General features: G+C 40.6%; 1 long non-coding RNA gene across 1 annotated transcript; it reads right to left on the bottom strand.

Moving 5' to 3' along the window:
- Positions 1 to 2,004: 2,004 nt before the first annotated feature.
- Positions 2,005 to 2,369, bottom strand: LOC123731740 (uncharacterized). Its single transcript, XR_006762819.1, has 3 exons — positions 2,347 to 2,369; positions 2,167 to 2,269; positions 2,005 to 2,038 (listed from the first exon to the last, which is right to left on the bottom strand). It is a non-coding gene; the product is annotated as an uncharacterized lncRNA (long non-coding RNA).
- Between the last annotated feature and the right edge of the window lie 4,834 nt (positions 2,370 to 7,203).

Here is a 7,203-nt window from a genome sequence, read left to right as displayed (position 1 = left end):
TGGAGATGTTGTTTCCTACCTTCACCACCTGGGTGGCCCGTCAGGAAGTCCTAGGACCCAATTCACAGGGGCGGGGATTTGAGACCCATGGCCTCGAGCTTAATGATGATCTTGGAGGATACTATGGTGTTGAATGCTTTTTGAGCTATAGTCAATAACAGCATTCTTGTTAGTATTCCTCTTGTCCAGATGGGATAGGGTAGTGTGATGGCAATTGCATTGTCTATTTGACCTATTAGAGTGATAAGCAAATTTAAGTGGGTCTAGGTTGACAGGTAAGGTGGAGGTGATATATCTCGCCAGTTAGCCTGTCAAAGCACTTCATGATGACAGAAGTGAGTGCTATGGGGTGATAGTTAATTAGTTCAGTTACCTTTGCATTCTTGGGTACAGGAACAATGGTGGCCATCTTGAAACGTAATGGGGACAGCAGACTGGGATGAGATATGTCCGTTAACCACCATTGCATGCTCTGAGGGCGCAACTCGGGATACCCGTCTGGGCTGGCAACCTTGCGAGGATTAACACGTTTAAATGTCTTACTCCACGTGCGTCATGCGATCCGGCGGTCCTTGTACCTGGGTCGGGTGGCACTGTGTTGTCCTCAAAGCGGGCCAAAGAGATGTGTTTAGCTTGTCTGGCAGCAAGACGGCGGTCTCATGACTTAGCTGGTTTTCCTTTGTAGTCAGTGATTGTCTGTAAACCCTGCCACATATGTCATGTCTGAGCTGTTGAATTGTGAGTCAGCTTTGTCTACCATATTGACGTTTTGCCTGTTTGATTGCCTTGCAGAGGGAACTACTACTCTATTTGTATTCTACCATATTCCCCGTCACCTTGGGGTTAAATGTGGTGGTTCGTGCTTGGAGTAGGCCATTCAAGGAGTTGGGCTGATAGCCCTCTAATGTCATCGGTCTCTGCTATTGCTTGCAGAAACAATAGAAAGCAATAGAGAACAAATGCAGAAAGGCCCACCCTCCACTTGTGCTATGTCATGAACATACCTGGACCACCGGTACCTTTTGTTAAGTAAATCAGGTGAAAAGGAGATTGGGTGCACTTTAATTAAATCATCTTATCCCCATTTGCAAAAACAAATAACAATACGTACAGTATTTCCAATTCAAGTTCTCTGTGAATACAATACATCCATTTTTTCCCCCCCAGTTTTATCCATTGGAATGTCATACAAAGCCAAACACGATTGTTCTTTTTAGGACCATGCAGGCACTCGCGGTCAGGTAGGATGTTTGGATTTTTATCCCCCCCACTTCTAAAACCAAAGTTACAATTAGTGATATTTTGAATAGAGAATTTCTAAAACAAGCCAGTGGATGCGCTATTAAATAGGTGGTGCTGTGCTTTTCCTCACTCATCAGACTGCTGTGTTTCTATGTCTCTTCACTGTCTCCTATGGAAGTGTAGCAAAGTGGGCCAGCTTTCAATTTTTCCTATCAGGGTTATGAAATAGGTTAAATCCACACATGCTCCGTCACAATAATGTGAATTTTTTTCCCATTTGCTTTATATCATCACAAAAAGTAGGTTTAAGTTTAGGTTCATTTGTACACAAGTAAATGTGATGGCATAGAGTACTTTCAAAAAAAACATACAAGATATAATTAGTCAAAATATACGTGTGGTTACTGCATCAATAAATACCACAAATAAACATAGAAATACAATTTGTAAGTCGCATTGGATAAGAAGCGTCTGCTAAATGGCGTAAATGTAAAATGTAATACACCAATAACAAGCATTTCACTATACCACCAATAACATCTGCTAAATATATGTATGTGACCAATACATTTTAATTTGATAAATAGGCATATAAATATATTTTAGTGATGGTGAATAGGGCCACAGCTCTTGATAGGAATCATATTTGGTCTGTTAGTGTGACTTATTGCAATAGAATATTAAAGACTTGTGTGAGCGTGCCATTAATAAGTGCCATAAATAAGGTGCCATAATAAGACTGATAACGAAACGTTATGGCCCTCCTAAGGTCATGTCCTCCCGCTGTCTGCATTTCCTGTTAAGAACACACAGCAATGTCCGAAAAGTGTGCACATACCAAAACACTATACCAGGAGTTTATTCATGTGCCAAATGAGTGTATTACTGTAAAAGACAAGCCAGGGAGATGTTCTGTAATCTTACCAGTAGAGATATCCACATGTGATTAGAATCGCTATGATGAAGCCCAGTAATACACCACACAGAGTGTTACAGGATTGGATACTTTGGGATGGTGTAGGAGAATCTAGGCAACAACAAAGAAGCATGAAAGACAAAAAAACTCAAAATAGTCATGATAAATAATCATAATGCATGTACCACCAGTGACGTAGTATGTGACACTTTGTCCCCAGACTGCTGTTGACAACACAGTGTGTAGTTGTGGCCCTTCATTCCGACACTGCATGAGTCTCACTGCCATCTGCAGAGAGATTGTCTGTCTGATTGGACAGCTCTACCCCATCCACCAACCAGGAAAACACTGGGTGTCCCACTGTGCCCTGTCATTGGCCACCTCACACTGGAGCTGACAAAGACGCTACAGGAGCAGCAACTAGGCGAGAGGGAGGGAGAGGTCTAGGCAGAACAAATAGTCCAAATATAGTTATATTTGGTTTCTGCGTTCTTCATAGTTCTGCACATAGAGGGTAGCCTCGCACCCAGGCTTCACTCACATTGTTCGGAAGGTGAGGTGAAAGCCTGTGACCGAGGCTAATCCGCAGTAATATGACTTTTCAGTTTGCAACAGTATTTGACCCAAACCAAAATCTAGGTAGTGACCAGAATTATTGGTGTAGCTTTCTCACCAATCTCTAACAAGTATATTTGCTGATTGCTGAATTCCCCATCTGGTCAGTCACAGTGATGGTGTACATTCCATAGTCAGATGAACTTATATTCTCCACCCTAAATGAGGCCTCCTTCTGGTCTAGAGGATTGCCAGGTCATCTTGGGTGATTGGCCAGCCTGACCTGTCCCTGACCCTTCTCAGTCTGGCGGTCCCAAATCACCATGATGATCTTCTCTGTTGGTGTAATCTGGAACTGGGTCTGCAGGACCAGCTCTCTCCCGAGCCACATAAAGGAGACCCTTGTTCTGGAAATGCACTGACAGGCACTTGGTGTGGGTGGGGCACTGAGAAAGATAGACAAGGAGTTACTGTCGTCTTGTGACACGTTACTGTACCATAAAGTGGATTATTAAAAAAAACTAGAGAGGGCCAGGATCGACAAATACGCCAGACCAGGATATGCTGTGTTTCCATCACATCTGCAGAGCTATTTAGATTTTACAATGCGGAGGACAAAGAGCGAAAGAGTTTGCAACAGCATTTAAACGTGCACTCATCACTCCCGTTTTCGGGGCAGAGGCATATCCCCTAATGTATTTGAATGGGCTTTGGTGGCAAAAATGCTATTCAAATCAAACAACAATAAGCTGTATTTTGATGATTGTTAGCTACAGTATATGCAAAAATGTGTTTCCAATGGGCTTGACATCATTTTTTCCCTTGGAGATGGTTCTGTGGCAACATAGTATGGGTGAAAATTACAAGATTATGTTATAATGCTATTATTGTATCAAATGGTTGTTTTAAGCAACAGAATAAGGGGTTGTTGGAACGCTTTTCATCTTGTGTGTGTTCCACTGAGGATGGGCCCTCTGGGAGATAACAACACTGACAGGAGATTTACTGTATGTCTTTTGGGGGATAGTGCCTAAAGAGACCGTGACACAGAGCATGAGTTAATGTTTCTTTGGGTTCTATACGGTACCAGGGGAAGACATGACTCCAGTATGGAGTTGGGGTCAAACAGACACTGGTCTCTAGCACAATGAAAACCGTCTTTATAGAAAATACCGTCTGCTGTGAATTATAAGTATCTTTCATACAAATCAACCTATGGACCCATTCTAACATCTGTTGTTCACCGTAGGTTGAAAGGGGTGTATCTTTAGCTATAAAATACCTTTGTACTTTTGTCTGGGAAAGCTCTCAAATCGAATCACCTGGAGGGTGATTCGCCGACCAACATATCATTATCGTAGAGCACTCCAATCTATCCACTTTATGTGTGTGCCTTGTATTGACCTGCTCCCTTATTAATAAGTGATTAAAGATTTAGTTTAAGTACTAAACTCTGACTTGTGTGATAAGTTTGTTCCTCATTTGATAGTAATGAAATTAACCATCACAAAAGATATGAAAACAATACTACGAATTCAGAGCAGTTTCAGAATTGCTATTAAAATATTCAAACCCTTCTTGCGTATTTTTAACCTAAGCTCTGGTATTACTGTATAAATGAGACACGTAAATCTATTTATGTATGCATCCTATATTACATAATACTGTATCCTTTGCTTGTCAATAACCCTTCCGCTCATTATTTTGTGTACCTGATATAAGCAGAGACATTTTTTACATTTTAGTCATTTAGCGACACTCTTATCCAGAGCGACTTACAGTAGTGAATGCATACATTTCACACAATTTCATACATTTTTTTCTGTGCTGGCCCCCGTGGGAATCGAACCCACAACCCTTCGTCAAACCATGCTCTACCAACTGAGCCACAGGGAAGGCTGGACAGACTTCCCAAACATGGCCAAAAGCCATGGTAACAAGATAATATGCTCAGTTGGCTAGTTAAACCTTGAGCTACGGTTACTGTTGATTAAGCTAACTTACCTGGAAGCCGTGTAGCACCCCTTTCAACTTGTCATGCCAAAGAATGCCAAATACGACAACCAAAAGCAGAGGATCAGGTTGTTCAAATACAAAAGACAGGCTCTTCGCCTGGATGTTCTGTAGGGCTTCCCCCATTAGGCTCAGCCTGATATATTTCCTATTTTCTTGCCTAATGTTTCTGATTTGAAGGGATATCAAACTCAACCGACAGGCACCCTTAAAATAGCTACTGTATGTAAGTGTTGAACTCCGTTTTTCTTCTCCCTTTCCACAATTCAGTATGGCAGGAATGAAAATGAGCCTTGCAGATAAGGGAGCGACTCCACTAGGGAGCAACAGCAAGTAACTCCTACTGTACAGTATCTCCCTTGTGACCAGAGATGGCACTCCTGACTGAATAGTCAAGTACATTTGAATTCATCCTTGTACAGATACGGTGCAAGGCACTCAAATGCCCTTAAAAAAGGAAACAATTCCATATTCCAGACTTATGTTAGAACCCTACATTGGATGAAGGTATTTTCAAGACTATCGCTGTTTTCAATTGTCATTCCTACATTCATGTTCAGTGCTGTAAAAATACTTAAAAGTACTACTTAAGTAGTTTTTGGGGTTATCTGTATTGGTATCTTTATTTTACTATTTATTTTTGGACAGCGTTGATTTTTACTTCGTAATTTACATTCCTAAGTATGAAAACAATTAACTTTATTCTTCCGTACATTTTCCCCGACACACAAAAGTTGTCATTACATTTATCATTCTTAGTGGGACAGGAAAATGGTCCACCTCACGCACGTATCAAGAGGTCGTCCCCACCGCCTGATCTGACAGACTCACTCAAACACATGCTTCTCTATCCGTGAAAAAAAAGAAAAGAAAATGGTGCTATCTGGGTTCGCTTTAATATAAGGAAATAGAAATGACCTGTACTTTTGATACTTAAATATATTTTAGCGATTACATTTACTTTTGATACTTAAGTATATTTAAAAACCAAATACTTTTAGACTTTTACTCAAGTAGTATCTCTACTGGTTGACTTCTTTTACTTGAGTTATTTTCTATTACGGAATCATTACTTTTACTTCATGGCATGACGATAGGGTACTTTTTTTTGTTGTTGCAGGATAGATATTGAAATTCATACATATCACTCAACATCACTGCTGGATAGAGAGCAGAGACCCAAGTCACATTCATAACAACACCTCCCCTTTTCAAATACATAGAGATCCACTCACAAACAATTATCTATATTATCAAAGATGTTCAGATACCTAAGTAAGGAGCTACGTTACCCTCGGTCCTACTCGAGCCTATGTCCATGCGTGCGGACAAGCAGACAAACATCCATCCGCCAAGACACATGTCCATCCCCTGTACACACCTCCATGTGCACGCATTTCCAAATGCATCCACATGACACTGACAAGCAATGGTAGGGTCCAAAGCGTAACACCGGCCTGAGCCATCCGAGCCGCCCAGCCCATCCAGCCACACCACAACCATCCTTTATTTTAAAATATACAGAGAGAACCAATAGATCAGCCAGCCCGAGCCGCTTCAGCACTTCGCGCACCCCAGCCGGTATGTCAGTAACTCTCACCACAAACACTATTTACCCCAACACTTTCCCATTTAAACCAAGCTTCCCAAGGGGAAGGTTTGTTAGCAAAGTACGAACCCCCCCCCAAAAAAAAAAAAAATCTCTCACACACACTCAGGGGCGTAAAATCTGACACCAACTTTGGAGGGGACACCCATTAAATTTGAGGGGGACACCAAAAGAAAGCTGTAACACATAGCCCACGTTGTAAATATGTTAAAATGTATATTGAGGAACCATAATTACTACTACTGGATAATTGAGGGTGCACATAGTTAACAGAAGGGTTGTCCCAACTTGTTCAAATGTTTAAATCATCATAATACCACTACTAATAATAGTTATAGCAGTGTTCCTTATCAGTCCAGTATGTCTGCAGGTATTTGTATTTACAACCAGCAATACCAAGAAAGGCCAGTAGGTGGCAATGGTACTGCATACACTGTATGGGTGCAGTTTTCGTTAAATACAATGAACATGGTGTGTGATCTCGTCTAAAATAATCCCATTGAGTAACATCACAAAGTTGTTCTCCGTGATTGAATTTGACCTTTTAATTCTACTTTTCTGATACATTTATAAAGTAATTAAACATGTGCCACTGTCCTGAGTCTACGTACAATAGTTTTACAAGAACAAAAAGCTAAAAATAAGTACAGTTCTAAAAGCAAAATAACTACTTCAATGAATAACCCAAATAAATCAACCAAAATATCTCAGTCTGTATCTCAACTCTTCAAACAGCAACTATGGACAAGAAGAAGTCAAGCACAAAGTAAGCTAATTTTAAATAAAATAACATGAAATAAATAATTAGTAAGTGTACTGCCATGTACCAAAACCTGAAAACTACTAAACAAAAGAACAACTATCATAC

The sequence above is a fragment of the Salmo salar genome, unplaced genomic scaffold (genome assembly GCF_905237065.1).
Source record: "Salmo salar unplaced genomic scaffold, Ssal_v3.1, whole genome shotgun sequence".
NCBI classification, from domain to species: Eukaryota; Metazoa; Chordata; class Actinopteri; order Salmoniformes; family Salmonidae; genus Salmo; species Salmo salar.
The sequence above is the reverse complement of the archived record's forward strand: the minus strand, read 5'-3'. Positions and strand labels throughout refer to the sequence as shown.